The sequence below is a fragment of the Osmerus mordax genome, chromosome 19 (genome assembly GCF_038355195.1).
Source record: "Osmerus mordax isolate fOsmMor3 chromosome 19, fOsmMor3.pri, whole genome shotgun sequence".
NCBI lineage: Eukaryota > Metazoa > Chordata > Actinopteri > Osmeriformes > Osmeridae > Osmerus > Osmerus mordax.
Genome location: NC_090068.1, coordinates 2,280,254 through 2,305,551, shown reverse-complemented (window position 1 = coordinate 2,305,551; position 25,298 = coordinate 2,280,254). Strand labels below are relative to the sequence as shown.

General features: G+C 49.0%; 42 non-coding genes across 42 annotated transcripts; all 42 read right to left on the bottom strand.

Moving 5' to 3' along the window:
* Window positions 1-416: 416 nt before the first annotated feature.
* On the bottom strand, window positions 417-489 carry trnar-acg (transfer RNA arginine (anticodon ACG)). The gene has a single exon. It is a non-coding gene; the product is annotated as a tRNA-Arg (tRNA).
* A 234-nt stretch (window positions 490-723) lies between these two features.
* Window positions 724-795, bottom strand: trnah-gug (transfer RNA histidin (anticodon GUG)). The gene has a single exon. It is a non-coding gene; the product is annotated as a tRNA-His (tRNA).
* A 729-nt stretch (window positions 796-1,524) lies between these two features.
* Window positions 1,525-1,597, bottom strand: trnar-acg (transfer RNA arginine (anticodon ACG)). Its single transcript has one exon. It is a non-coding gene; the product is annotated as a tRNA-Arg (tRNA).
* A 234-nt stretch (window positions 1,598-1,831) lies between these two features.
* On the bottom strand, window positions 1,832-1,903 carry trnah-gug (transfer RNA histidin (anticodon GUG)). The gene has a single exon. It is a non-coding gene; the product is annotated as a tRNA-His (tRNA).
* A 724-nt stretch (window positions 1,904-2,627) lies between these two features.
* Window positions 2,628-2,700, bottom strand: trnar-acg (transfer RNA arginine (anticodon ACG)). Its single transcript has one exon. It is a non-coding gene; the product is annotated as a tRNA-Arg (tRNA).
* A 1,024-nt stretch (window positions 2,701-3,724) lies between these two features.
* Window positions 3,725-3,797, bottom strand: trnar-acg (transfer RNA arginine (anticodon ACG)). The gene has a single exon. It is a non-coding gene; the product is annotated as a tRNA-Arg (tRNA).
* A 234-nt stretch (window positions 3,798-4,031) lies between these two features.
* trnah-gug (transfer RNA histidin (anticodon GUG)) lies at window positions 4,032-4,103 on the bottom strand. Its single transcript has one exon. It is a non-coding gene; the product is annotated as a tRNA-His (tRNA).
* A 729-nt stretch (window positions 4,104-4,832) lies between these two features.
* Window positions 4,833-4,905, bottom strand: trnar-acg (transfer RNA arginine (anticodon ACG)). Its single transcript has one exon. It is a non-coding gene; the product is annotated as a tRNA-Arg (tRNA).
* A 234-nt stretch (window positions 4,906-5,139) lies between these two features.
* Window positions 5,140-5,211, bottom strand: trnah-gug (transfer RNA histidin (anticodon GUG)). The gene has a single exon. It is a non-coding gene; the product is annotated as a tRNA-His (tRNA).
* Window positions 5,212-5,920: 709 nt separating this feature from the next.
* On the bottom strand, window positions 5,921-5,993 carry trnar-acg (transfer RNA arginine (anticodon ACG)). Its single transcript has one exon. It is a non-coding gene; the product is annotated as a tRNA-Arg (tRNA).
* Window positions 5,994-7,024: 1,031 nt separating this feature from the next.
* trnar-acg (transfer RNA arginine (anticodon ACG)) lies at window positions 7,025-7,097 on the bottom strand. The gene has a single exon. It is a non-coding gene; the product is annotated as a tRNA-Arg (tRNA).
* Window positions 7,098-7,331: 234 nt separating this feature from the next.
* trnah-gug (transfer RNA histidin (anticodon GUG)) lies at window positions 7,332-7,403 on the bottom strand. The gene has a single exon. It is a non-coding gene; the product is annotated as a tRNA-His (tRNA).
* A 730-nt stretch (window positions 7,404-8,133) lies between these two features.
* trnar-acg (transfer RNA arginine (anticodon ACG)) lies at window positions 8,134-8,206 on the bottom strand. Its single transcript has one exon. It is a non-coding gene; the product is annotated as a tRNA-Arg (tRNA).
* Window positions 8,207-8,440: 234 nt separating this feature from the next.
* Window positions 8,441-8,512, bottom strand: trnah-gug (transfer RNA histidin (anticodon GUG)). Its single transcript has one exon. It is a non-coding gene; the product is annotated as a tRNA-His (tRNA).
* Window positions 8,513-9,241: 729 nt separating this feature from the next.
* Window positions 9,242-9,314, bottom strand: trnar-acg (transfer RNA arginine (anticodon ACG)). The gene has a single exon. It is a non-coding gene; the product is annotated as a tRNA-Arg (tRNA).
* Window positions 9,315-9,548: 234 nt separating this feature from the next.
* On the bottom strand, window positions 9,549-9,620 carry trnah-gug (transfer RNA histidin (anticodon GUG)). Its single transcript has one exon. It is a non-coding gene; the product is annotated as a tRNA-His (tRNA).
* A 729-nt stretch (window positions 9,621-10,349) lies between these two features.
* Window positions 10,350-10,422, bottom strand: trnar-acg (transfer RNA arginine (anticodon ACG)). Its single transcript has one exon. It is a non-coding gene; the product is annotated as a tRNA-Arg (tRNA).
* A 234-nt stretch (window positions 10,423-10,656) lies between these two features.
* Window positions 10,657-10,728, bottom strand: trnah-gug (transfer RNA histidin (anticodon GUG)). The gene has a single exon. It is a non-coding gene; the product is annotated as a tRNA-His (tRNA).
* Window positions 10,729-11,457: 729 nt separating this feature from the next.
* On the bottom strand, window positions 11,458-11,530 carry trnar-acg (transfer RNA arginine (anticodon ACG)). Its single transcript has one exon. It is a non-coding gene; the product is annotated as a tRNA-Arg (tRNA).
* Window positions 11,531-11,764: 234 nt separating this feature from the next.
* Window positions 11,765-11,836, bottom strand: trnah-gug (transfer RNA histidin (anticodon GUG)). Its single transcript has one exon. It is a non-coding gene; the product is annotated as a tRNA-His (tRNA).
* A 729-nt stretch (window positions 11,837-12,565) lies between these two features.
* On the bottom strand, window positions 12,566-12,638 carry trnar-acg (transfer RNA arginine (anticodon ACG)). The gene has a single exon. It is a non-coding gene; the product is annotated as a tRNA-Arg (tRNA).
* A 234-nt stretch (window positions 12,639-12,872) lies between these two features.
* trnah-gug (transfer RNA histidin (anticodon GUG)) lies at window positions 12,873-12,944 on the bottom strand. Its single transcript has one exon. It is a non-coding gene; the product is annotated as a tRNA-His (tRNA).
* Window positions 12,945-13,674: 730 nt separating this feature from the next.
* Window positions 13,675-13,747, bottom strand: trnar-acg (transfer RNA arginine (anticodon ACG)). Its single transcript has one exon. It is a non-coding gene; the product is annotated as a tRNA-Arg (tRNA).
* Window positions 13,748-13,981: 234 nt separating this feature from the next.
* trnah-gug (transfer RNA histidin (anticodon GUG)) lies at window positions 13,982-14,053 on the bottom strand. The gene has a single exon. It is a non-coding gene; the product is annotated as a tRNA-His (tRNA).
* Window positions 14,054-14,783: 730 nt separating this feature from the next.
* On the bottom strand, window positions 14,784-14,856 carry trnar-acg (transfer RNA arginine (anticodon ACG)). The gene has a single exon. It is a non-coding gene; the product is annotated as a tRNA-Arg (tRNA).
* Window positions 14,857-15,090: 234 nt separating this feature from the next.
* Window positions 15,091-15,162, bottom strand: trnah-gug (transfer RNA histidin (anticodon GUG)). The gene has a single exon. It is a non-coding gene; the product is annotated as a tRNA-His (tRNA).
* A 730-nt stretch (window positions 15,163-15,892) lies between these two features.
* trnar-acg (transfer RNA arginine (anticodon ACG)) lies at window positions 15,893-15,965 on the bottom strand. The gene has a single exon. It is a non-coding gene; the product is annotated as a tRNA-Arg (tRNA).
* A 234-nt stretch (window positions 15,966-16,199) lies between these two features.
* Window positions 16,200-16,271, bottom strand: trnah-gug (transfer RNA histidin (anticodon GUG)). Its single transcript has one exon. It is a non-coding gene; the product is annotated as a tRNA-His (tRNA).
* A 725-nt stretch (window positions 16,272-16,996) lies between these two features.
* On the bottom strand, window positions 16,997-17,069 carry trnar-acg (transfer RNA arginine (anticodon ACG)). Its single transcript has one exon. It is a non-coding gene; the product is annotated as a tRNA-Arg (tRNA).
* A 234-nt stretch (window positions 17,070-17,303) lies between these two features.
* trnah-gug (transfer RNA histidin (anticodon GUG)) lies at window positions 17,304-17,375 on the bottom strand. The gene has a single exon. It is a non-coding gene; the product is annotated as a tRNA-His (tRNA).
* A 730-nt stretch (window positions 17,376-18,105) lies between these two features.
* On the bottom strand, window positions 18,106-18,178 carry trnar-acg (transfer RNA arginine (anticodon ACG)). Its single transcript has one exon. It is a non-coding gene; the product is annotated as a tRNA-Arg (tRNA).
* Window positions 18,179-18,412: 234 nt separating this feature from the next.
* On the bottom strand, window positions 18,413-18,484 carry trnah-gug (transfer RNA histidin (anticodon GUG)). The gene has a single exon. It is a non-coding gene; the product is annotated as a tRNA-His (tRNA).
* Window positions 18,485-19,214: 730 nt separating this feature from the next.
* Window positions 19,215-19,287, bottom strand: trnar-acg (transfer RNA arginine (anticodon ACG)). The gene has a single exon. It is a non-coding gene; the product is annotated as a tRNA-Arg (tRNA).
* Window positions 19,288-19,521: 234 nt separating this feature from the next.
* On the bottom strand, window positions 19,522-19,593 carry trnah-gug (transfer RNA histidin (anticodon GUG)). The gene has a single exon. It is a non-coding gene; the product is annotated as a tRNA-His (tRNA).
* A 725-nt stretch (window positions 19,594-20,318) lies between these two features.
* trnar-acg (transfer RNA arginine (anticodon ACG)) lies at window positions 20,319-20,391 on the bottom strand. The gene has a single exon. It is a non-coding gene; the product is annotated as a tRNA-Arg (tRNA).
* A 234-nt stretch (window positions 20,392-20,625) lies between these two features.
* trnah-gug (transfer RNA histidin (anticodon GUG)) lies at window positions 20,626-20,697 on the bottom strand. Its single transcript has one exon. It is a non-coding gene; the product is annotated as a tRNA-His (tRNA).
* Window positions 20,698-21,427: 730 nt separating this feature from the next.
* On the bottom strand, window positions 21,428-21,500 carry trnar-acg (transfer RNA arginine (anticodon ACG)). Its single transcript has one exon. It is a non-coding gene; the product is annotated as a tRNA-Arg (tRNA).
* Window positions 21,501-22,535: 1,035 nt separating this feature from the next.
* On the bottom strand, window positions 22,536-22,608 carry trnar-acg (transfer RNA arginine (anticodon ACG)). Its single transcript has one exon. It is a non-coding gene; the product is annotated as a tRNA-Arg (tRNA).
* A 234-nt stretch (window positions 22,609-22,842) lies between these two features.
* trnah-gug (transfer RNA histidin (anticodon GUG)) lies at window positions 22,843-22,914 on the bottom strand. The gene has a single exon. It is a non-coding gene; the product is annotated as a tRNA-His (tRNA).
* Window positions 22,915-23,643: 729 nt separating this feature from the next.
* trnar-acg (transfer RNA arginine (anticodon ACG)) lies at window positions 23,644-23,716 on the bottom strand. The gene has a single exon. It is a non-coding gene; the product is annotated as a tRNA-Arg (tRNA).
* Window positions 23,717-23,950: 234 nt separating this feature from the next.
* On the bottom strand, window positions 23,951-24,022 carry trnah-gug (transfer RNA histidin (anticodon GUG)). Its single transcript has one exon. It is a non-coding gene; the product is annotated as a tRNA-His (tRNA).
* A 729-nt stretch (window positions 24,023-24,751) lies between these two features.
* On the bottom strand, window positions 24,752-24,824 carry trnar-acg (transfer RNA arginine (anticodon ACG)). The gene has a single exon. It is a non-coding gene; the product is annotated as a tRNA-Arg (tRNA).
* Window positions 24,825-25,298: the final 474 nt, after the last annotated feature.

Below are 25,298 nucleotides of genomic sequence, written 5' to 3'. Positions count from 1 at the left end.
GGCCAGTCACTCTCACACTTTCAATGGTCCTAAATCAAGTTCAAATAGGTACTCATCCGCCCCAAAACGGCTTTGAAGTGACTATACTCGCACCAGCTTGTATTGATGGCACGCAGCACATGCATTTTCACTCGTTTGCGTCAAATCCTTGTATGGTCACACCATAGCCAGCTTTTTCTTTTTTCTACCGGTTGAAGAAAAGCATTCCCTTTTCCCAAGCTCTTTCAATACCTGCTGCAGCAAAACGTTCATTCAGGCGCTTCCTTCGTGGTATCTGCGCAACGGTGAGGAATCAAAGTAGGAGCTTTGGTGAAAAAGGCATAAGGCCTGTTCTTTTAGTTTGGCGCGCTACGCTCAACTACTTGACAGACTTTTTTCCCTCATCGCCCAAATACAGAATTGGTTAAATGGATGCTCGAGCCAGCCAGGAGTCGAACCTGGAATCTTCTGATCCGTAGTCAGACGCGTTATCCATTGCGCCACTGGCCCAAGGTGTTTGCTTCTTGCCATGTCACCGACCCAGGACACTCGCTCGGAGCGAAAGAAGTGATGGGGAAACAGCCGACAGTGGTCTTCCTCTTTCGCAGGTCTACTAACCGAGACTATATATCTAAACGCTCTTTTTAAACAGAGACGAGGGGGAGTAGCTCTGCGCATGGCACTGGTCGCGTATACGCACGGCGCGCAACGTCCCTTGTCTGCACATAGGGACAACGAAAATTGTGCCGTGACCCGGATTCGAACCGGGGTTGCTGCGACCACAACGCAGAGTACTAACCACTATACGATCACGGCTCGCCGCTTCTCGCTGGACACACGAGAGCCGGTGGCCACGGGTGTTCTATACTGTGCTGTGCCACATGAATAAACTGCGAACGTAAGTTCCCAGCCTCTCTCCCTTTGTCTAAGCCGTCTCAATTTCCAAACAAGCCATTTTCCACCTCGTTATCTATGCCACATTTCAAGGTTTGTCACTTTTTAATTTGGTTATGACAAGATTGTGGAGCGTTTTACAAGAATGGCGCGGAAGGGCTACTCATTCCCTGCATAGTGTCCTTTTTCGGACACAAATTATGATTCTTGCCTTTGTGTCCCCGAAGCAGAACAAGGCCAGTCACTCTCACACTTTCAATGGTCCTAAATCAAGTTCAAATAGGTACTCATCCGCCCCAAAACGGCTTTGAAGTGACTATACTCGCACCAGCTTGTATTGATGGCACGCAGCACATGCATTTTCACTCGTTTGCGTCAAATCCTTGTATGGTCACACCATAGCCAGCTTTTTCTTTTTTCTACCGGTTGAAGAAAAGCATTCCCTTTTCCCAAGCTCTTTCAATACCTGCTGCAGCAAAACGTTCATTCAGGCGCTTCCTTCGTGGTATCTGCGCAACGGTGAGGAATCAAAGTAGGAGCTTTGGTGAAAAAGGCATAAGGCCTGTTCTTTTAGTTTGGCGCGCTACGCTCAACTACTTGACAGACTTTTTTCCCTCATCGCCCAAATACAGAATTGGTTAAATGGATGCTCGAGCCAGCCAGGAGTCGAACCTGGAATCTTCTGATCCGTAGTCAGACGCGTTATCCATTGCGCCACTGGCCCAAGGTGTTTGCTTCTTGCCATGTCACCGACCCAGGACACTCGCTCGGAGCGAAAGAAGTGACGGGGAAACAGCCGACAGTGGTCTTCCTCTTTCGCAGGTCTACTAACCGAGACTATATATCTAAACGCTCTTTTTAAACAGAGACGAGGGGGAGTAGCTCTGCGCATGGCACTGGTCGCGTATACGCACGGCGCGCAACGTCCCTTGTCTGCACATAGGGACAACGAAAAATGTGCCGTGACCCGGATTCGAACCGGGGTTGCTGCGACCACAACGCAGAGTACTAACCACTATACGATCACGGCTCGCCGCTTCTCGCTGGACACATGAGAGCTGGTGGCCACGGGTGTTCTATACTGTGCCACATGAATAAACTGCGAACGTAAGTTCCCAGCCTCTCTCCCTTTGTATAAGCCGTCTCAATTTCCAAACAAGCCATTTTCCACCTCGTTATCTATGCCACATTTCAAGGTTTGTCACTTTTTAATTTGGTTATGACAAGATTGTGGAGCGTTTTACAAGAATGGCGCGGAAGGGCTACTCATTCCCTGCATAGTGTCCTTTTTCGGACACAAATTATGATTCTTGCCTTTGTGTCCCCGAAGCAGAACAAGGCCAGTCACTCTCACACTTTCAATGGTCCTAAATCAAGTTCAAATAGGTACTCATCCGCCCCAAAACGGCTTTGAAGTGACTATACTCGCACCAGCTTGTATTGATGGCACGCAGCACATGCATTTTCACTCGTTTGCGTCAAATCCTTGTATGGTCACACCATAGCCAGCTTTTTCTTTTTTCTACCGGTTGAAGAAAAGCATTCCCTTTTCCCAAGCTCTTTCAATACCTGCTGCAGCAAAACGTTCATTCAGGCGCTTCCTTCGTGGTATCTGCGCAACGGTGAGGAATCAAAGTAGGAGCTTTGGTGAAAAAGGCATAAGGCCTGTTCTTTTAGTTTGGCGCGCTACGCTCAACTACTTGACAGACTTTTTTCCCTCATCGCCCAAATACAGAATTGGTTAAATGGATGCTCGAGCCAGCCAGGAGTCGAACCTGGAATCTTCTGATCCGTAGTCAGACGCGTTATCCATTGCGCCACTGGCCCAAGGTGTTTGCTTCTTGCCATGTCACCGACCCAGGACACTCGCTCGGAGCGAAAGAAGTGACGGGGAAACAGCCGACAGTGGTCTTCCTCTTTCGCAGGTCTACTAACCGAGACTATATATCTAAACGCTCTTTTTAAACAGAGACGAGGGGGAGTAGCTCTGCGCATGGCACTGGTCGCGTATACGCACGGCGCGCAACGTCCCTTGTCTGCACATAGGGACAACGAAAAATGTGCCGTGACCCGGGGATGCTGCGACCACAACGCAGAGTACTAACCACTATACGATCACGGCTCGCCGCTTCTCGCTGGACACACGAGAGCTGGTGGCCACGGGTGTTCTATACTGTGCTGTGCCACATGAATAAACTGCGAACGTAAGTTCCCAGCCTCTCTCCCTTTGTCTAAGCCGTCTCAATTTCCAAACAAGCCATTTTCCACCTCGTTATCTATGCCACATTTCAAGGTTTGTCACTTTTTAATTTGGTTATGACAAGATTGTGGAGCGTTTTACAAGAATGGCGCGGAAGGGCTACTCATTCCCTGCATAGTGTCCTTTTTCGGACACAAATTATGATTCTTGCCTTTGTGTCCCCGAAGCAGAACAAGGCCAGTCACTCTCACACTTTCAATGGTCCTAAATCAAGTTCAAATAGGTACTCATCCGCCCCAAAACGGCTTTGAAGTGACTATACTCGCACCAGCTTGTATTGATGGCACGCAGCACATGCATTTTCACTCGTTTGCGTCAAATCCTTGTATGGTCACACCATAGCCAGCTTTTTCTTTTTTCTACCGGTTGAAGAAAAGCATTCCCTTTTCCCAAGCTCTTTCAATACCTGCTGCAGCAAAACGTTCATTCAGGCGCTTCCTTCGTGGTATCTGCGCAACGGTGAGGAATCAAAGTAGGAGCTTTGGTGAAAAAGGCATAAGGCCTGTTCTTTTAGTTTGGCGCGCTACGCTCAACTACTTGACAGACTTTTTTCCCTCATCGCCCAAATACAGAATTGGTTAAATGGATGCTCGAGCCAGCCAGGAGTCGAACCTGGAATCTTCTGATCCGTAGTCAGACGCGTTATCCATTGCGCCACTGGCCCAAGGTGTTTGCTTCTTGCCATGTCACCGACCCAGGACACTCGCTCGGAGTGAAAGAAGTGATGGGGAAACAGCCGACAGTGGTCTTCCTCTTTCGCAGGTCTACTAACCGAGACTATATATCTAAACGCTCTTTTTAAACAGAGACGAGGGGGAGTAGCTCTGCGCATGGCACTGGTCGCGTATACGCACGGCGCGCAACGTCCCTTGTCTGCACATAGGGACAACGAAAAATGTGCCGTGACCCGGATTCGAACCGGGGTTGCTGCGACCACAACGCAGAGTACTAACCACTATACGATCACGGCTCGCCGCTTCTCGCTGGACACACGAGAGCCGGTGGCCACGGGTGTTCTATACTGTGCTGTGCCACATGAATAAACTGCGAACGTAAGTTCCCAGCCTCTCTCCCTTTGTCTAAGCCGTCTCAATTTCCAAACAAGCCATTTTCCACCTCGTTATCTATGCCACATTTCAAGGTTTGTCACTTTTTAATTTGGTTATGACAAGATTGTGGAGCGTTTTACAAGAATGGCGCGGAAGGGCTACTCATTCCCTGCATAGTGTCCTTTTTCGGACACAAATTATGATTCTTGCCTTTGTGTCCCCGAAGCAGAACAAGGCCAGTCACTCTCACACTTTCAATGGTCCTAAATCAAGTTCAAATAGGTACTCATCCGCCCCAAAACTGCTTTGAAGTGACTATACTCGCACCAGCTTGTATTGATGGCACGCAGCACATGCATTTTCACTCGTTTGCGTCAAATCCTTGTATGGTCACACCATAGCCAGCTTTTTCTTTTTTCTACCGGTTGAAGAAAAGCATTCCCTTTTCCCAAGCTCTTTCAATACCTGCTGCAGCAAAACGTTCATTCAGGCGCTTCCTTCGTGGTATCTGCGCAACGGTGAGGAATCAAAGTAGGAGCTTTGGTGAAAAAGGCATAAGGCCTGTTCTTTTAGTTTGGCGCGCTACGCTCAACTACTTGACAGACTTTTTTCCCTCATCGCCCAAATACAGAATTGGTTAAATGGATGCTCGAGCCAGCCAGGAGTCGAACCTGGAATCTTCTGATCCGTAGTCAGACGCATTATCCATTGCGCCACTGGCCCAAGGTGTTTGCTGCTTGCCATGTCACCGACCCAGGACACTCGCTCGGAGCGAAAGAAGTGACGGGGAAACAGCCGACAGTGGTCTTCCTCTTTCGCAGGTCTACTAACCGAGACTATATATCTAAACGCTCTTTTTAAACAGAGACGAGGGGGAGTAGCTCTGCGCATGGCACTGGTCGCGTATACGCACGGCGCGCAACGTCCCTTGTCTGCACATAGGGACAACGAAAAATGTGCCGTGACCCGGATTCGAACCGGGGTTGCTGCGACCACAACGCAGAGTACTAACCACTATACGATCACGGCTCGCCGCTTCTCGCTGGACACACGAGAGCCGGTGGCCACGGGTGTTCTATACTGTGCTGTGCCACATGAATAAACTGCAAACGTAAGTTCCCAGCCTCTCTCCCTTTGTCTAAGCCGTCTCAATTTCCAAACAAGCCATTTTCCACCTCGTTATCTATGCCACATTTCAAGGTTTGTCACTTTTTAATTTGGTTATGACAAGATTGTGGAGCGTTTTACAAGAATGGCGCGGAAGGGCTACTCATTCCCTGCATAGTGTCCTTTTTCGGACACAAATTATGATTCTTGCCTTTGTGTCCCCGAAGCAGAACAAGGCCAGTCACTCTCACACTTTCAATGGTCCTAAATCAAGTTCAAATAGGTACTCAAGTGACTATACTCGCACCAGCTTGTATTGATGGCACGCAGCACATGCATTTTCACTCGTTTGCGTCAAATCCTTGTATGGTCACACCATAGCCAGCTTTTTCTTTTTTCTACCGGTTTGAAGAAAAGCATTCCCTTTTCCCAAGCTCTTTCAATACCTGCTGCAGCAAAACGTTCATTCAGGCGCTTCCTTCGTGGTATCTGCGCAACGGTGAGGAATCAAAGTAGGAGCTTTGGTGAAAAAGGCATAAGGCCTGTTCTTTTAGTTTGGCGCGCTACGCTCAACTACTTGACAGACTTTTTTCCCTCATCGCCCAAATACAGAATTGGTTAAATGGATGCTCGAGCCAGCCAGGAGTCGAATCTGGAATCTTCTGATCCGTAGTCAGACGCGTTATCCATTGCGCCACTGGCCCAAGGTGTTTGCTGCTTGCCATGTCACCGACCCAGGACACTCGCTCGGAGCGAAAGAAGTGATGGGGAAACAGCCGACAGTGGTCTTCCTCTTTCGCAGGTCTACTAACCGAGACTATATATCTAAACGCTCTTTTTAAACAGAGACGAGGGGGAGTAGCTCTGCGCATGGCACTGGTCGCGTATACGCACGGCGCGCAACGTCCCTTGTCTGCACATAGGGACAACGAAAAATGTGCCGCGACCCAGATTCTAACCGGGGTTGCTGCGACCACAACGCAGAGTACTAACCACTATACGATCACGGCTCGCCGCTTCTCGCTGGACACGTGAGAGCTGGTGGCCACGGGTGTTCTATACTGTGCCACATGAATAAACTGCGAACGTAAGTTCCCAGCCTCTCTCCCTTTGTCTAAGCCGTCTCAATTTCCAAACAAGCCATTTTCCACCTCGTTATCTATGCCACATTTCAAGGTTTGTCACTTTTTAATTTGGTTATGACAAGATTGTGGAGCGTTTTACAAGAATGGCGCGGAAGGGCTACTCATTCCCTGCATAGTGTCCTTTTTCGGACACAAATTATGATTCTTGCCTTTGTGTCCCCGAAGCAGAACAAGGCCAGTCACTCTCACACTTTCAATGGTCCTAAATCAAGTTCAAATAGGTACTCATCCGCCCCAAAACGGCTTTGAAGTGACTATACTCGCACCAGCTTGTATTGATGGCACGCAGCACATGCATTTTCACTCGTTTGCGTCAAATCCTTGTATGGTCACACCATAGCCAGCTTTTTCTTTTTTCTACCGGTTTGAAGAAAAGCATTCCCTTTTCCCAAGCTCTTTCAATACCTGCTGCAGCAAAACGTTCATTCAGGCGCTTCCTTCGTGGTATCTGCGCAACGGTGAGGAATCAAAGTAGGAGCTTTGGTGAAAAAGGCATAAGGCCTGTTCTTTTAGTTTGGCGCGCTACGCTCAACTACTTGACAGACTTTTTTCCCTCATCGCCCAAATACAGAATTGGTTAAATGGATGCTCGAGCCAGCCAGGAGTCGAACCTGGAATCTTCTGATCCGTAGTCAGACGCGTTATCCATTGCGCCACTGGCCCAAGGTGTTTGCTTCTTGCCATGTCACCGACCCAGGACACTCGCTCGGAGCGAAAGAAGTGACGGGGAAACAGCCGACAGTGGTCTTCCTCTTTCGCAGGTCTACTAACCGAGACTATATATCTAAACGCTCTTTTTAAACAGAGACGAGGGGGAGTAGCTCTGCGCATGGCACTGGTCGCGTATACGCACGGCGCGCAACGTCCCTTGTCTGCACATAGGGACAACGAAAAATGTGCCGTGACCCGGATTCGAACCGGGGCTGCTGCGACCACAACGCAGAGTACTAACCACTATACGATCACGGCTCGCCGCTTCTCGCTGGACACACGAGAGCCGGTGGCCACGGGTGTTCTATACTGTGCTGTGCCACATGAATAAACTGCGAACGTAAGTTCCCAGCCTCTCTCCCTTTGTCTAAGCCGTCTCAATTTCCAAACAAGCCATTTTCCACCTCGTTATCTATGCCACATTTCAAGGTTTGTCACTTTTTAATTTGGTTATGACAAGATTGTGGAGCGTTTTACAAGAATGGCGCGGAAGGGCTACTCATTCCCTGCATAGTGTCCTTTTTCGGACACAAATTATGATTCTTGCCTTTGTGTCCCCGAAGCAGAACAAGGCCAGTCACTCTCACACTTTCAATGGTCCTAAATCAAGTTCAAATAGGTACTCATCCGCCCCAAAACGGCTTTGAAGTGACTATACTCGCACCAGCTTGTATTGATGGCACGCAGCACATGCATTTTCACTCGTTTGCGTCAAATCCTTGTATGGTCACACCATAGCCAGCTTTTTCTTTTTTCTACCGGTTTGAAGAAAAGCATTCCCTTTTCCCAAGCTCTTTCAATACCTGCTGCAGCAAAACGTTCATTCAGGCGCTTCCTTCGTGGTATCTGCGCAACGGTGAGGAATCAAAGTAGGAGCTTTGGTGAAAAAGGCATAAGGCCTGTTCTTTTAGTTTGGCGCGCTACGCTCAACTACTTGACAGACTTTTTTCCCTCATCGCCCAAATACAGAATTGGTTAAATGGATGCTCGAGCCAGCCAGGAGTCGAACCTGGAATCTTCTGATCCGTAGTCAGACGCGTTATCCATTGCGCCACTGGCCCAAGGTGTTTGCTGCTTGCCATGTCACCGACCCAGGACACTCGCTCGGAGCAAAAGAAGTGACGGGGAAACAGCCGACAGTGGTCTTCCTCTTTCGCAGGTCTACTAACCGAGACTATATATCTAAACGCTCTTTTTAAACAGAGACGAGGGGGAGTAGCTCTGCGCATGGCACTGGTCGCGTATACGCACGGCGCGCAACGTCCCTTGTCTGCACATAGGGACAACGAAAAATGTGCCGTGACCCGGATTCGAACCGGGGTTGCTGCGACCACAACGCAGAGTACTAACCACTATACGATCACGGCTCGCCGCTTCTCTCTGGACACACGAGAGCCGGTGGCCACGGGTGTTCTATACTGTGCTGTGCCACATGAATAAACTGCGAACGTAAGTTCCCAGCCTCTCTCCCTTTGTCTAAGCCGTCTCAATTTCCAAACAAGCCATTTTCCACCTCGTTATCTATGCCACATTTCAAGGTTTGTCACTTTTTAATTTGGTTATGACAAGATTGTGGAGCGTTTTACAAGAATGGCGCGGAAGGGCTACTCATTCCCTGCATAGTGTCCTTTTTCGGACACAAATTATGATTCTTGCCTTTGTGTCCCCGAAGCAGAACAAGGCCAGTCACTCTCACACTTTCAATGGTCCTAAATCAAGTTCAAATAGGTACTCATCCGCCCCAAAACGGCTTTGAAGTGACTATACTCGCACCAGCTTGTATTGATGGCACGCAGCACATGCATTTTCACTCGTTTGCGTCAAATCCTTGTATGGTCACACCATAGCCAGCTTTTTCTTTTTTCTACCGGTTGAAGAAAAGCATTCCCTTTTCCCAAGCTCTTTCAATACCTGCTGCAGCAAAACGTTCATTCAGGCGCTTCCTTCGTGGTATCTGCGCAACGGTGAGGAATCAAAGTAGGAGCTTTGGTGAAAAAGGCATAAGGCCTGTTCTTTTAGTTTGGCGCGCTACGCTCAACTACTTGACAGACTTTTTTCCCTCATCGCCCAAATACAGAATTGGTTAAATGGATGCTCGAGCCAGCCAGGAGTCGAACCTGGAATCTTCTGATCCGTAGTCAGACGCGTTATCCATTGCGCCACTGGCCCAAGGTGTTTGCTTCTTGCCATGTCACCGACCCAGGACACTCGCTCGGAGCGAAAGAAGTGACGGGGAAACAGCCGACAGTGGTCTTCCTCTTTCGCAGGTCTACTAACCGAGACTATATATCTAAACGCTCTTTTTAAACAGAGACGAGGGGGAGTAGCTCTGCGCATGGCACTGGTCGCGTATACGCACGGCGCGCAACGTCCCTTGTCTGCACATAGGGACAACGAAAATTGTGCCGTGACCCGGATTCGAACCGGGGTTGCTGCGACCACAACGCAGAGTACTAACCACTATACGATCACGGCTCGCCGCTTCTCGCTGGACACACGAGAGCCGGTGGCCACGGGTGTTCTATACTGTGCTGTGCCACATGAATAAACTGCGAACGTAAGTTCCCAGCCTCTCTCCCTTTGTCTAAGCCGTCTCAATTTCCAAACAAGCCATTTTCCACCTCGTTATCTATGCCACATTTCAAGGTTTGTCACTTTTTAATTTGGTTATGACAAGATTGTGGAGCGTTTTACAAGAATGGCGCGGAAGGGCTACTCATTCCCTGCATAGTGTCCTTTTTCGGACACAAATTATGATTCTTGCCTTTGTGTCCCCGAAGCAGAACAAGGCCAGTCACTCTCACACTTTCAATGGTCCTAAATCAAGTTCAAATAGGTACTCATCCGCCCCAAAACGGCTTTGAAGTGACTATACTCGCACCAGCTTGTATTGATGGCACGCAGCACATGCATTTTCACTCGTTTGCGTCAAATCCATGTATGGTCACACCATAGCCAGCTTTTTCTTTTTTCTACCGGTTGAAGAAAAGCATTCCCTTTTCCCAAGCTCTTTCAATACCTGCTGCAGCAAAACGTTCATTCAGGCGCTTCCTTCGTGGTATCTGCGCAACGGTGAGGAATCAAAGTAGGAGCTTTGGTGAAAAAGGCATAAGGCCTGTTCTTTTAGTTTGGCGCGCTACGCTCAACTACTTGACAGACTTTTTTCCCTCATCGCCCAAATACAGAATTGGTTAAATGGATGCTCGAGCCAGCCAGGAGTCGAACCTGGAATCTTCTGATCCGTAGTCAGACGCGTTATCCATTGCGCCACTGGCCCAAGGTGTTTGCTTCTTGCCATGTCACCGACCCAGGACACTCGCTCGGAGCGAAAGAAGTGATGGGGAAACAGCCGACAGTGGTCTTCCTCTTTCGCAGGTCTACTAACCGAGACTATATATCTAAACGCTCTTTTTAAACAGAGACGAGGGGGAGTAGCTCTGCGCATGGCACTGGTCGCGTATACGCACGGCGCGCAACGTCCCTTGTCTGCACATAGGGACAACGAAAAATGTGCCGTGACCCGGATTCGAACCGGGGTTGCTGCGACCACAACGCAGAGTACTAACCACTATACGATCACGGCTCGCCGCTTCTCTCTGGACACACGAGAGCCGGTGGCCACGGGTGTTCTATACTGTGCTGTGCCACATGAATAAACTGCGAACGTAAGTTCCCAGCCTCTCTCCCTTTGTCTAAGCCGTCTCAATTTCCAAACAAGCCATTTTCCACCTCGTTATCTATGCCACATTTCAAGGTTTGTCACTTTTTAATTTGGTTATGACAAGATTGTGGAGCGTTTTACAAGAATGGCGCGGAAGGGCTACTCATTCCCTGCATAGTGTCCTTTTTCGGACACAAATTATGATTCTTGCCTTTGTGTCCCCGAAGCAGAACAAGGCCAGTCACTCTCACACTTTCAATGGTCCTAAATCAAGTTCAAATAGGTACTCATCCGCCCCAAAACGGCTTTGAAGTGACTATACTCGCACCAGCTTGTATTGATGGCACGCAGCACATGCATTTTCACTCGTTTGCGTCAAATCCTTGTATGGTCACACCATAGCCAGCTTTTTCTTTTTTCTACCGGTTGAAGAAAAGCATTCCCTTTTCCCAAGCTCTTTCAATACCTGCTGCAGCAAAACGTTCATTCAGGCGCTTCCTTCGTGGTATCTGCGCAACGGTGAGGAATCAAAGTAGGAGCTTTGGTGAAAAAGGCATAAGGCCTGTTCTTTTAGTTTGGCGCGCTACGCTCAACTACTTGACAGACTTTTTTCCCTCATCGCCCAAATACAGAATTGGTTAAATGGATGCTCGAGCCAGCCAGGAGTCGAACCTGGAATCTTCTGATCCGTAGTCAGACGCGTTATCCATTGCGCCACTGGCCCAAGGTGTTTGCTTCTTGCCATGTCACCGACCCAGGACACTCGCTCGGAGCGAAAGAAGTGATGGGGAAACAGCCGACAGTGGTCTTCCTCTTTCGCAGGTCTACTAACCGAGACTATATATCTAAACGCTCTTTTTAAACAGAGACGAGGGGGAGTAGCTCTGCGCATGGCACTGGTCGCGTATACGCACGGCGCGCAACGTCCCTTGTCTGCACATAGGGACAACGAAAATTGTGCCGTGACCCGGATTCGAACCGGGGTTGCTGCGACCACAACGCAGAGTACTAACCACTATACGATCACGGCTCGCCGCTTCTCGCTGGACACACGAGAGCCGGTGGCCACGGGTGTTCTATACTGTGCTGTGCCACATGAATAAACTGCGAACGTAAGTTCCCAGCCTCTCTCCCTTTGTCTAAGCCGTCTCAATTTCCAAACAAGCCATTTTCCACCTCGTTATCTATGCCACATTTCAAGGTTTGTCACTTTTTAATTTGGTTATGACAAGATTGTGGAGCGTTTTACAAGAATGGCGCGGAAGGGCTACTCATTCCCTGCATAGTGTCCTTTTTCGGACACAAATTATGATTCTTGCCTTTGTGTCCCCGAAGCAGAACAAGGCCAGTCACTCTCACACTTTCAATGGTCCTAAATCAAGTTCAAATAGGTACTCATCCGCCCCAAAACGGCTTTGAAGTGACTATACTCGCACCAGCTTGTATTGATGGCACGCAGCACATGCATTTTCACTCGTTTGCGTCAAATCCTTGTATGGTCACACCATAGCCAGCTTTTTCTTTTTTCTACCGGTTGAAGAAAAGCATTCCCTTTTCCCAAGCTCTTTCAATACCTGCTGCAGCAAAACGTTCATTCAGGCGCTTCCTTCGTGGTATCTGCGCAACGGTGAGGAATCAAAGTAGGAGCTTTGGTGAAAAAGGCATAAGGCCTGTTCTTTTAGTTTGGCGCGCTACGCTCAACTACTTGACAGACTTTTTTCCCTCATCGCCCAAATACAGAATTGGTTAAATGGATGCTCGAGCCAGCCAGGAGTCGAACCTGGAATCTTCTGATCCGTAGTCAGACGCGTTATCCATTGCGCCACTGGCCCAAGGTGTTTGCTTCTTGCCATGTCACCGACCCAGGACACTCGCTCGGAGCGAAAGAAGTGATGGGGAAACAGCCGACAGTGGTCTTCCTCTTTCGCAGGTCTACTAACCGAGACTATATATCTAAACGCTCTTTTTAAACAGAGACGAGGGGGAGTAGCTCTGCGCATGGCACTGGTCGCGTATACGCACGGCGCGCAACGTCCCTTGTCTGCACATAGGGACAACGAAAATTGTGCCGTGACCCGGATTCGAACCGGGGTTGCTGCGACCACAACGCAGAGTACTAACCACTATACGATCACGGCTCGCCGCTTCTCGCTGGACACACGAGAGCCGGTGGCCACGGGTGTTCTATACTGTGCTGTGCCACATGAATAAACTGCGAACGTAAGTTCCCAGCCTCTCTCCCTTTGTCTAAGCCGTCTCAATTTCCAAACAAGCCATTTTCCACCTCGTTATCTATGCCACATTTCAAGGTTTGTCACTTTTTAATTTGGTTATGACAAGATTGTGGAGCGTTTTACAAGAATGGCGCGGAAGGGCTACTCATTCCCTGCATAGTGTCCTTTTTCGGACACAAATTATGATTCTTGCCTTTGTGTCCCCGAAGCAGAACAAGGCCAGTCACTCTCACACTTTCAATGGTCCTAAATCAAGTTCAAATAGGTACTCATCCGCCCCAAAACGGCTTTGAAGTGACTATACTCGCACCAGCTTGTATTGATGGCACGCAGCACATGCATTTTCACTCGTTTGCGTCAAATCCTTGTATGGTCACACCATAGCCAGCTTTTTCTTTTTTCTACCGGTTTGAAGAAAAGCATTCCCTTTTCCCAAGCTCTTTCAATACCTGCTGCAGCAAAACGTTCATTCAGGCGCTTCCTTCGTGGTATCTGCGCAACGGTGAGGAATCAAAGTAGGAGCTTTGGTGAAAAAGGCATAAGGCCTGTTCTTTTAGTTTGGCGCGCTACGCTCAACTACTTGACAGACTTTTTTCCCTCATCGCCCAAATACAGAATTGGTTAAATGGATGCTCGAGCCAGCCAGGAGTCGAACCTGGAATCTTCTGATCCGTAGTCAGACGCGTTATCCATTGCGCCACTGGCCCAAGGTGTTTGCTTCTTGCCATGTCACCGACCCAGGACACTCGCTCGGAGCGAAAGAAGTGATGGGGAAACAGCCGACAGTGGTCTTCCTCTTTCGCAGGTCTACTAACCGAGACTATATATCTAAACGCTCTTTTTAAACAGAGACGAGGGGGAGTAGCTCTGCGCATGGCACTGGTCGCGTATACGCACGGCGCGCAACGTCCCTTGTCTGCACATAGGGACAACGAAAATTGTGCCGTGACCCGGATTCGAACCGGGGTTGCTGCGACCACAACGCAGAGTACTAACCACTATACGATCACGGCTCGCCGCTTCTCGCTGGACACACGAGAGCCGGTGGCCACGGGTGTTCTATACTGTGCTGTGCCACATGAATAAACTGCGAACGTAAGTTCCCAGCCTCTCTCCCTTTGTCTAAGCCGTCTCAATTTCCAAACAAGCCATTTTCCACCTCGTTATCTATGCCACATTTCAAGGTTTGTCACTTTTTAATTTGGTTATGACAAGATTGTGGAGCGTTTTACAAGAATGGCGCGGAAGGGCTACTCATTCCCTGCATAGTGTCCTTTTTCGGACACAAATTATGATTCTTGCCTTTGTGTCCCCGAAGCAGAACAAGGCCAGTCACTCTCACACTTTCAATGGTCCTAAATCAAGTTCAAATAGGTACTCATCCGCCCCAAAACGGCTTTGAAGTGACTATACTCGCACCAGCTTGTATTGATGGCACGCAGCACATGCATTTTCACTCGTTTGCGTCAAATCCTTGTATGGTCACACCATAGCCAGCTTTTTCTTTTTTCTACCGGTTTGAAGAAAAGCATTCCCTTTTCCCAAGCTCTTTCAATACCTGCTGCAGCAAAACGTTCATTCAGGCGCTTCCTTCGTGGTATCTGCGCAACGGTGAGGAATCAAAGTAGGAGCTTTGGTGAAAAAGGCATAAGGCCTGTTCTTTTAGTTTGGCGCGCTACGCTCAACTACTTGACAGACTTTTTTCCCTCATCGCCCAAATACAGAATTGGTTAAATGGATGCTCGAGCCAGCCAGGAGTCGAACCTGGAATCTTCTGATCCGTAGTCAGACGCGTTATCCATTGCGCCACTGGCCCAAGGTGTTTGCTTCTTGCCATGTCACCGACCCAGGACACTCGCTCGGAGCGAAAGAAGTGATGGGGAAACAGCCGACAGTGGTCTTCCTCTTTCGCAGGTCTACTAACCGAGACTATATATCTAAACGCTCTTTTTAAACAGAGACGAGGGGGAGTAGCTCTGCGCATGGCACTGGTCGCGTATACGCACGGCGCGCAACGTCCCTTGTCTGCACATAGGGACAACGAAAATTGTGCCGTGACCCGGATTCGAACCGGGGTTGCTGCGACCACAACGCAGAGTACTAACCACTATACGATCACGGCTCGCCGCTTCTCGCTGGACACACGAGAGCCGGTGGCCACGGGTGTTCTATACTGTGCTGTGCCACATGAATAAACTGCGAACGTAAGTTCCCAGCCTCTCTCCCTTTGTCTAAGCCGTCTCAATTTCCAAACAAGCCATTTTCCACCTCGTTATCTATGCCACATTTCAAGGTTTGTCACTTTTTAATTTGGTTATGACAAGATTGTGGAGCGTTTTACAAGAATGGCGCGGAAGGGCTACTCATTCCCTGCATAGTGTCCTTTTTCGGACACAAATTATGATTCTTGCCTTTGTGTCCCCGAAGCAGAACAAGGCCAGTCACTCTCACACTTTCAATGGTCCTAAATCAAGTTCAAATAGGTACTCATCCGCCCCAAAACGGCTTTGAAGTGACTATACTCGCACCAGCTTGTATTGATGGCACGCAGCACATGCATTTTCACTCGTTTGCGTCAAATCCTTGTATGGTCACACCATAGCCAGCTTTTTCTTTTTTCTACCGGTTTGAAGAAAAGCATTCCCTTTTCCCAAGCTCTTTCAATACCTGCTGCAGCAAAACGTTCATTCAGGCGCTTCCTTCGTGGTATCTGCGCAACGGTGAGGAATCAAAGTAGGAGCTTTGGTGAAAAAGGCATAAGGCCTGTTCTTTTAGTTTGGCGCGCTACGCTCAACTACTTGACAGACTTTTTTCCCTCATCGCCCAAATACAGAATTGGTTAAATGGATGCTCGAGCCAGCCAGGAGTCGAACCTGGAATCTTCTGATCCGTAGTCAGACGCGTTATCCATTGCGCCACTGGCCCAAGGTGTTTGCTTCTTGCCATGTCACCGACCCAGGACACTCGCTCGGAGCGAAAGAAGTGATGGGGAAACAGCCGACAGTGGTCTTCCTCTTTCGCAGGTCTACTAACCGAGACTATATATCTAAACGCTCTTTTTAAACAGAGACGAGGGGGAGTAGCTCTGCGCATGGCACTGGTCGCGTATACGCACGGCGCGCAACGTCCCTTGTCTGCACATAGGGACAACGAAAAATGTGCCGTGACCCGGATTCGAACCGGGGTTGCTGCGACCACAACGCAGAGTACTAACCACTATACGATCACGGCTCGCCGCTTCTCGCTGGACACACGAGAGCCGGTGGCCACGGGTGTTCTATACTGTGCCACATGAATAAACTGCGAACGTAAGTTCCCAGCCTCTCTCCCTTTGTCTAAGCCGTCTCAATTTCCAAACAAGCCATTTTCCACCTCGTTATCTATGCCACATTTCAAGGTTTGTCACTTTTTAATTTGGTTATGACAAGATTGTGGAGCGTTTTACAAGAATGGCGCGGAAGGGCTACTCATTCCCTGCATAGTGTCCTTTTTCGGACACAAATTATGATTCTTGCCTTTGTGTCCCCGAAGCAGAACAAGGCCAGTCACTCTCACACTTTCAATGGTCCTAAATCAAGTTCAAATAGGTACTCATCCGCCCCAAAACGGCTTTGAAGTGACTATACTCGCACCAGCTTGTATTGATGGCACGCAGCACATGCATTTTCACTCGTTTGCGTCAAATCCTTGTATGGTCACACCATAGCCAGCTTTTTCTTTTTTCTACCGGTTTGAAGAAAAGCATTCCCTTTTCCCAAGCTCTTTCAATACCTGCTGCAGCAAAACGTTCATTCAGGCGCTTCCTTCGTGGTATCTGCGCAACGGTGAGGAATCAAAGTAGGAGCTTTGGTGAAAAAGGCATAAGGCCTGTTCTTTTAGTTTGGCGCGCTACGCTCAACTACTTGACAGACTTTTTTCCCTCATCGCCCAAATACAGAATTGGTTAAATGGATGCTCGAGCCAGCCAGGAGTCGAACCTGGAATCTTCTGATCCGTAGTCAGACGCGTTATCCATTGCGCCACTGGCCCAAGGTGTTTGCTTCTTGCCATGTCACCGACCCAGGACACTCGCTCGGAGCGAAAGAAGTGATGGGGAAACAGCCGACAGTGGTCTTCCTCTTTCGCAGGTCTACTAACCGAGACTATATATCTAAACGCTCTTTTTAAACAGAGACGAGGGGGATTAGCTCTGCGCATGGCACTGGTCGCGTATACGCACGGCGCGCAACGTCCCTTGTCTGCACATAGGGACAACGAAAAATGTGCCATGACCCGGATTCGAACCGGGGTTGCTGCGACCACAACGCAGAGTACTAACCACTATACGATCACGGCTCGCCGCTTCTCGCTGGACACACGAGAGCCGGTGGCCACGGGTGTTCTATACTGTGCTGTGCCACATGAATAAACTGCGAACGTAAGTTCCCAGCCTCTCTCCCTTTGTCTAAGCCGTCTCAATTTCCAAACAAGCCATTTTCCACCTCGTTATCTATGCCACATTTCAAGGTTTGTCACTTTTTAATTTGGTTATGACAAGATTGTGGAGCGTTTTACAAGAATGGCGCGGAAGGGCTACTCATTCCCTGCATAGTGTCCTTTTTCGGACACAAATTATGATTCTTGCCTTTGTGTCCCCGAAGCAGAACAAGGCCAGTCACTCTCACACTTTCAATGGTCCTAAATCAAGTTCAAATAGGTACTCATCCGCCCCAAAACGGCTTTGAAGTGACTATACTCGCACCAGCTTGTATTGATGGCACGCAGCACATGCATTTTCACTCGTTTGCGTCAAATCCTTGTATGGTCACACCATAGCCAGCTTTTTCTTTTTTCTACCGGTTTGAAGAAAAGCATTCCCTTTTCCCAAGCTCTTTCAATACCTGCTGCAGCAAAACGTTCATTCAGGCGCTTCCTTCGTGGTATCTGCGCAACGGTGAGGAATCAAAGTAGGAGCTTTGGTGAAAAAGGCATAAGGCCTGTTCTTTTAGTTTGGCGCGCTACGCTCAACTACTTGACAGACTTTTTTCCCTCATCGCCCAAATACAGAATTGGTTAAATGGATGCTCGAGCCAGCCAGGAGTCGAACCTGGAATCTTCTGATCCGTAGTCAGACGCGTTATCCATTGCGCCACTGGCCCAAGGTGTTTGCTTCTTGCCATGTCACCGACCCAGGACACTCGCTCGGAGCGAAAGAAGTGATGGGGAAACAGCCGACAGTGGTCTTCCTCTTTCGCAGGTCTACTAACCGAGACTATATATCTAAACGCTCTTTTTAAACAGAGACGAGGGGGATTAGCTCTGCGCATGGCACTGGTCGCGTATACGCACGGCGCGCAACGTCCCTTGTCTGCACATAGGGACAACGAAAAATGTGCCATGACCCGGATTCGAACCGGGGTTGCTGCGACCACAACGCAGAGTACTAACCACTATACGATCACGGCTCGCCGCTTCTCGCTGGACACACGAGAGCCGGTGGCCACGGGTGTTCTATACTGTGCTGTGCCACATGAATAAACTGCGAACGTAAGTTCCCAGCCTCTCTCCCTTTGTCTAAGCCGTCTCAATTTCCAAACAAGCCATTTTCCACCTCGTTATCTATGCCACATTTCAAGGTTTGTCACTTTTTAATTTGGTTATGACAAGATTGTGGAGCGTTTTACAAGAATGGCGCGGAAGGGCTACTCATTCCCTGCATAGTGTCCTTTTTCGGACACAAATTATGATTCTTGCCTTTGTGTCCCCGAAGCAGAACAAGGCCAGTCACTCTCACACTTTCAATGGTCCTAAATCAAGTTCAAATAGGTACTCATCCGCCCCAAAACGGCTTTGAAGTGACTATACTCGCACCAGCTTGTATTGATGGCACGCAGCACATGCATTTTCACTCGTTTGCGTCAAATCCTTGTATGGTCACACCATAGCCAGCTTTTTCTTTTTTCTACCGGTTTGAAGAAAAGCATTCCCTTTTCCCAAGCTCTTTCAATACCTGCTGCAGCAAAACGTTCATTCAGGCGCTTCCTTCGTGGTATCTGCGCAACGGTGAGGAATCAAAGTAGGAGCTTTGGTGAAAAAGGCATAAGGCCTGTTCTTTTAGTTTGGCGCGCTACGCTCAACTACTTGACAGACTTTTTTCCCTCATCGCCCAAATACAGAATTGGTTAAATGGATGCTCGAGCCAGCCAGGAGTCGAATCTGGAATCTTCTGATCCGTAGTCAGACGCGTTATCCATTGCGCCACTGGCCCAAGGTGTTTGCTGCTTGCCATGTCACCGACCCAGGACACTCGCTCGGAGCGAAAGAAGTGATGGGGAAACAGCCGACAGTGGTCTTCCTCTTTCGCAGGTCTACTAACCGAGACTATATATCTAAACGCTCTTTTTAAACAGAGACGAGGGGGAGTAGCTCTGCGCATGGCACTGGTCGCGTATACGCACGGCGCGCAACGTCCCTTGTCTGCACATAGGGACAACGAAAAATGTGCCGTGACCCGGATTCGAACCGGGGTTGCTGCGACCACAACGCAGAGTACTAACCACTATACGATCACGGCTCGCCGCTTCTCGCTGGACACACGAGAGCTGGTGGCCACGGGTGTTCTATACTGTGCCACATGAATAAACTGCGAACGTAAGTTCCCAGCCTCTCTCCCTTTGTCTAAGCCGTCTCAATTTCCAAACAAGCCATTTTCCACCTCGTTATCTATGCCACATTTCAAGGTTTGTCACTTTTTAATTTGGTTATGACAAGATTGTGGAGCGTTTTACAAGAATGGCGCGGAAGGGCTACTCATTCCCTGCATAGTGTCCTTTTTCGGACACAAATTATGATTCTTGCCTTTGTGTCCCCGAAGCAGAACAAGGCCAGTCACTCTCACACTTTCAATGGTCCTAAATCAAGTTCAAATAGGTACTCATCCGCCCCAAAACGGCTTTGAAGTGACTATACTCGCACCAGCTTGTATTGATGGCACGCAGCACATGCATTTTCACTCGTTTGCGTCAAATCCTTGTATGGTCACACCATAGCCAGCTTTTTCTTTTTTCTACCGGTTTGAAGAAAAGCATTCCCTTTTCCCAAGCTCTTTCAATACCTGCTGCAGCAAAACGTTCATTCAGGCGCTTCCTTCGTGGTATCTGCGCAACGGTGAGGAATCAAAGTAGGAGCTTTGGTGAAAAAGGCATAAGGCCTGTTCTTTTAGTTTGGCGCGCTACGCTCAACTACTTGACAGACTTTTTTCCCTCATCGCCCAAATACAGAATTGGTTAAATGGATGCTCGAGCCAGCCAGGAGTCGAACCTGGAATCTTCTGATCCGTAGTCAGACGCGTTATCCATTGCGCCACTGGCCCAAGGTGTTTGCTTCTTGCCATGTCACCGACCCAGGACACTCGCTCGGAGCGAAAGAAGTGATGGGGAAACAGCCGACAGTGGTCTTCCTCTTTCGCAGGTCTACTAACCGAGACTATATATCTAAACGCTCTTTTTAAACAGAGACGAGGGGGAGTAGCTCTGCGCATGGCACTGGTCGCGTATACGCACGGCGCGCAACGTCCCTTGTCTGCACATAGGGACAACGAAAAATGTGCCGTGACCCGGATTCGAACCGGGGTTGCTGCGACCACAACGCAGAGTACTAACCACTATACGATCACGGCTCGCCGCTTCTCGCTGGAAACACAAGAGCTGGTGGCCTCGGGTGTTCTATACTGTGCTGTGCCACATGAATAAACTGCGAACGTAAGTTCCCAGCCTCTCTCCCTTTGTCTAAGCCGTCTCAATTTCCAAACAAGCCATTTTCCACCTTGTTTTCTATGCCACATTTCAAGGGGCGTCACTTTTTGATTTGGTTATGACAAGATTGTGGAGCGTTTTACAAGAATGGCGCGGAAGGGCTACTCATTCCCTGCATAGTGTCCTTTTTCGGACACAAATTATGATTCTTGCCTTTGTGTCCCCGAAGCAGAACAAGGCCAGTCACTCTCACACTTTCAATGGTCCTAAATCAAGTTCAAATAGGTACTCATCCGCCCCAAAACGGCTTTGAAGTGACTATACTCGCACCAGCTTGTATTGATGGCACGCAGCACATGCATTTTCACTCGTTTGCGTCAAATCCTTGTATGGTCACACCATAGCCAGCTTTTTCTTTTTTCTACCGGTTTGAAGAAAAGCATTCCCTTTTCCCAAGCTCTTTCAATACCTGCTGCAGCAAAACGTTCATTCAGGCGCTTCCTTCGTGGTATCTGCGCAACGGTGAGGAATCAAAGTAGGAGCTTTGGTGAAAAAGGCATAAGGCCTGTTCTTTTAGTTTGGCGCGCTACGCTCAACTACTTGACAGACATCTTTCCCTCGTCGCCCAAATACAGAATTGGTTAAATGGATGCTCGAGCCAGCCAGGAGTCGAACCTGGAATCTTCTGATCCGTAGTCAGACGCGTTATCCATTGCGCCACTGGCCCAAGGTGTTTGCTGCTTGCCATGTCACCGACCCAGGACACTCGCTCGGAGCGAAAGAAGTGATGGGGAAACAGCCGACAGTGGTCTTCCTCTTTCGCAGGTCTACTAACCGAGACTATATATCTAAACGCTCTTTTTAAACAGAGACGAGGGGGAGTAGCTCTGCGCATGGCACTGGTCGCGTATACGCACGGCGCGCAACTTCCCTTGTCTGCACATAGGGACAACGAAAAATGTGCCGTGACCCGGATTCGAACCTGGGTTGCTGCGACCACAACGCAGAGTACTAACCACTATACGATCACGGCTCGCCGCTTCTTGCTGGACACACGAGAGCTGGTGGCCACGGGTGTTCTATACTGTGCTGTGCCACATGAATAAACTGCGAACGTAAGTTCCCAGCCTCTCTCCCTTTGTCTAAGCCGTCTCAATTTCCAAACAAGCCATTTTCCACCCTGTTATCTATGCCACATTTCAAGGTTTGTCACTTTTTGATTTGGTTATGACAAGATTGTGGAGCGTTTTACAAGAATGGCGCGGAAGGGCTACTCATTCCCTGCATAGTGTCCTTTTTCGGACACAAATTATGATTCTTGCCTTTGTGTCCCCGAAGCAGAACAAGGCCAGTCACTCTCACACTTTCAATGGTCCTAAATCAAGTTCAAATAGGTACTCATCCGCCCCAAAACGGCTTTGAAGTGACTATACTCGCACCAGCTTGTATTGATGGCACGCAGCACATGCATTTTCACTCGTTTGCGTCAAATCCTTGTATGGTCACACCATAGCCAGCTTTTTCTTTTTTCTACCGGTTGAAGAAAAGCATTCCCTTTTCCCAAGCTCTTTCAATACCTGCTGCAGCAAAACGTTCATTCAGGCGCTTCCTTCGTGGTATCTGCGCAACGGTGAGGAATCAAAGTAGGAGCTTTGGTGAAAAAGGCATAAGGCCTGTTCTTTTAGTTTGGCGCGCTACGCTCAACTACTTGACAGACATCTTTCCCTCGTCGCCCAAATACAGAATTGGTTAAATGGATGCTCGAGCCAGCCAGGAGTCGAACCTGGAATCTTCTGATCCGTAGTCAGACGCGTTATCCATTGCGCCACTGGCCCAAGGTGTTTGCTGCTTGCCATGTCACCGACCCAGGACACTCGCTCGGAGCGAAAGAAGTGATGGGGAAACAGCCGACAGTGGTCTTCCTCTTTCGCAGGTCTACTAACCGAGACTATATATCTAAACGCTCTTTTTAAACAGAGACGAGGGGGAGTAGCTCTGCGCATGGCACTGGTCGCGTATACGCACGGCGCGCAACGTCCCTTGTCTGCACATAGGGACAACGAAAAATGTGCCGTGACCCGGATTCGAACCGGGGTTGCTGCGACCACAACGCAGAGTACTAACCACTATACGATCACGGCTCGCCGCTTCTCGCTGGAAACACAAGAGCTGGTGGCCTCGGGTGTTCTATACTGTGCTGTGCCACATGAATAAACTGCGAACGTAAGTTCCCAGCCTCTCTCCCTTTGTCTAAGCCGTCTCAATTTCCAAACAAGCCATTTTCCACCTTGTTTTCTATGCCACATTTCAAGGGGCGTCACTTTTTGATTTGGTTATGACAAGATTGTGGAGCGTTTTACAAGAATGGCGCGGAAGGGCTACTCATTCCCTGCATAGTGTCCTTTTTCGGACACAAATTATGATTCTTGCCTTTGTGTCCCCGAAGCAGAACAAGGCCAGTCACTCTCACACTTTCAATGGTCCTAAATCAAGTTCAAATAGGTACTCATCCGCCCCAAAACGGCTTTGAAGTGACTATACTCGCACCAGCTTGTATTGATGGCACGCAGCACATGCATTTTCACTCGTTTGCGTCAAATCCTTGTATGGTCACACCATAGCCAGCTTTTTCTTTTTTCTACCGGTTGAAGAAAAGCATTCCCTTTTCCCAAGCTCTTTCAATACCTGCTGCAGCAAAACGTTCATTCAGGCGCTTCCTTCGTGGTATCTGCGCAACGGTGAGGAATCAAAGTAGGAGCTTTGGTGAAAAAGGCATAAGGCCTGTTCTTTTAGTTTGGCGCGCTACGCTCAACTACTTGACAGACATCTTTCCCTCGTCGCCCAAATACAGAATTGGTTAAATGGATGCTCGAGCCAGCCAGGAGTCGAACCTGGAATCTTCTGATCCGTAGTCAGACGCGTTATCCATTGCGCCACTGGCCCAAGGTGTTTGCTGCTTGCCATGTCACCGACCCAGGACACTCGCTCGGAGCGAAAGAAGTGATGGGGAAACAGCCGACAGTGGTCTTCCTCTTTCGCAGGTCTACTAACCGAGACTATATATCTAAACGCTCTTTTTAAACAGAGACGAGGGGGAGTAGCTCTGCGCATGGCACTGGTCGCGTATACGCACGGCGCGCAACGTCCCTTGTCTGCACATAGGGACAACGAAAAATGTGCCGTGACCCGGATTCGAACCTGGGTTGCTGCGACCACAACGCAGAGTACTAACCACTGTACGATCACGGCTCGCCGCTTCTCGCTGGACACACGAGAGCTGGTGGCCACGGGTGTTCTATACTGTGCTGTGCCACATGAATAAACTGCGAACGTAAGTTCCCAGCCTCTCTCCCTTTGTCTAAGCCGTCTCAATTTCCAAACAAGCCATTTTCCACCTTGTTATCTATGCCACATTTCAAGGTTTGTCACTTTTTGATTTGGTTATGACAAGATTGTGGAGCGTTTTACAAGAATGGCGCGGAAGGGCTACTCATTCCCTGCATAGTGTCCTTTTTCGGACACAAATTATGATTCTTGCCTTTGTGTCCCCGAAGCAGAACAAGGCCAGTCACTCTCACACTTTCAATGGTCCTAAATCAAGTTCAAATAGGTACTCATCCGCCCCAAAACGGCTTTGAAGTGACTATACTCGCACCAGCTTGTATTGATGGCACGCAGCACATGCATTTTCACTCGTTTGCGTCAAATCCTTGTATGGTCACACCATAGCCAGCTTTTTCTTTTTTCTACCGGTTGAAGAAAAGCATTCCCTTTTCCCAAGCTCTTTCAATACCTGCTGCAGCAAAACGTTCATTCAGGCGCTTCCTTCGTGGTATCTGCGCAACGGTGAGGAATCAAAGTAGGAGCTTTGGTGAAAAAGGCATAAGGCCTGTTCTTTTAGTTTGGCGCGCTACGCTCAACTACTTGACAGACATCTTTCCCTCGTCGCCCAAATACAGAATTGGTTAAATGGATGCTCGAGCCAGCCAGGAGTCGAACCTGGAATCTTCTGATCCGTAGTCAGACGCGTTATCCATTGCGCCACTGGCCCAAGGTGTTTGCTGCTTGCCATGTCACCGACCCAGGACACTCGCTCGGAGCGAAAGAAGTGATGGGGAAACAGCCGACAGTGGTCTTCCTCTTTCGCAGGTCTACTAACCGAGACTATATATCTAAACGCTCTTTTTAAACAGAGACGAGGGGGAGTAGCTCTGCGCATGGCACTGGTCGCGTATACGCACGGCGCGCAACGTCCCTTGTCTGCACATAGGGACAACGAAAAATGTGCCGTGCCCCGGATTCGAACCGGGGTTGCTGCGACCACAACGCAGAGTACTAACCACTATACGATCACGGCTCGCCGCATCTCGCTGGAAACACGAGAGCTGGTGGCCTCGGGTGTTCTATACTGTGCTGTGCCACATGAATAAACTGCGAACGTAAGTTCCCAGCCTCTCTCCCTTTGTCTAAGCCGTCTCAATTTCCAAACAAGCCATTTTCCACCTTGTTTTCTATGCCACATTTC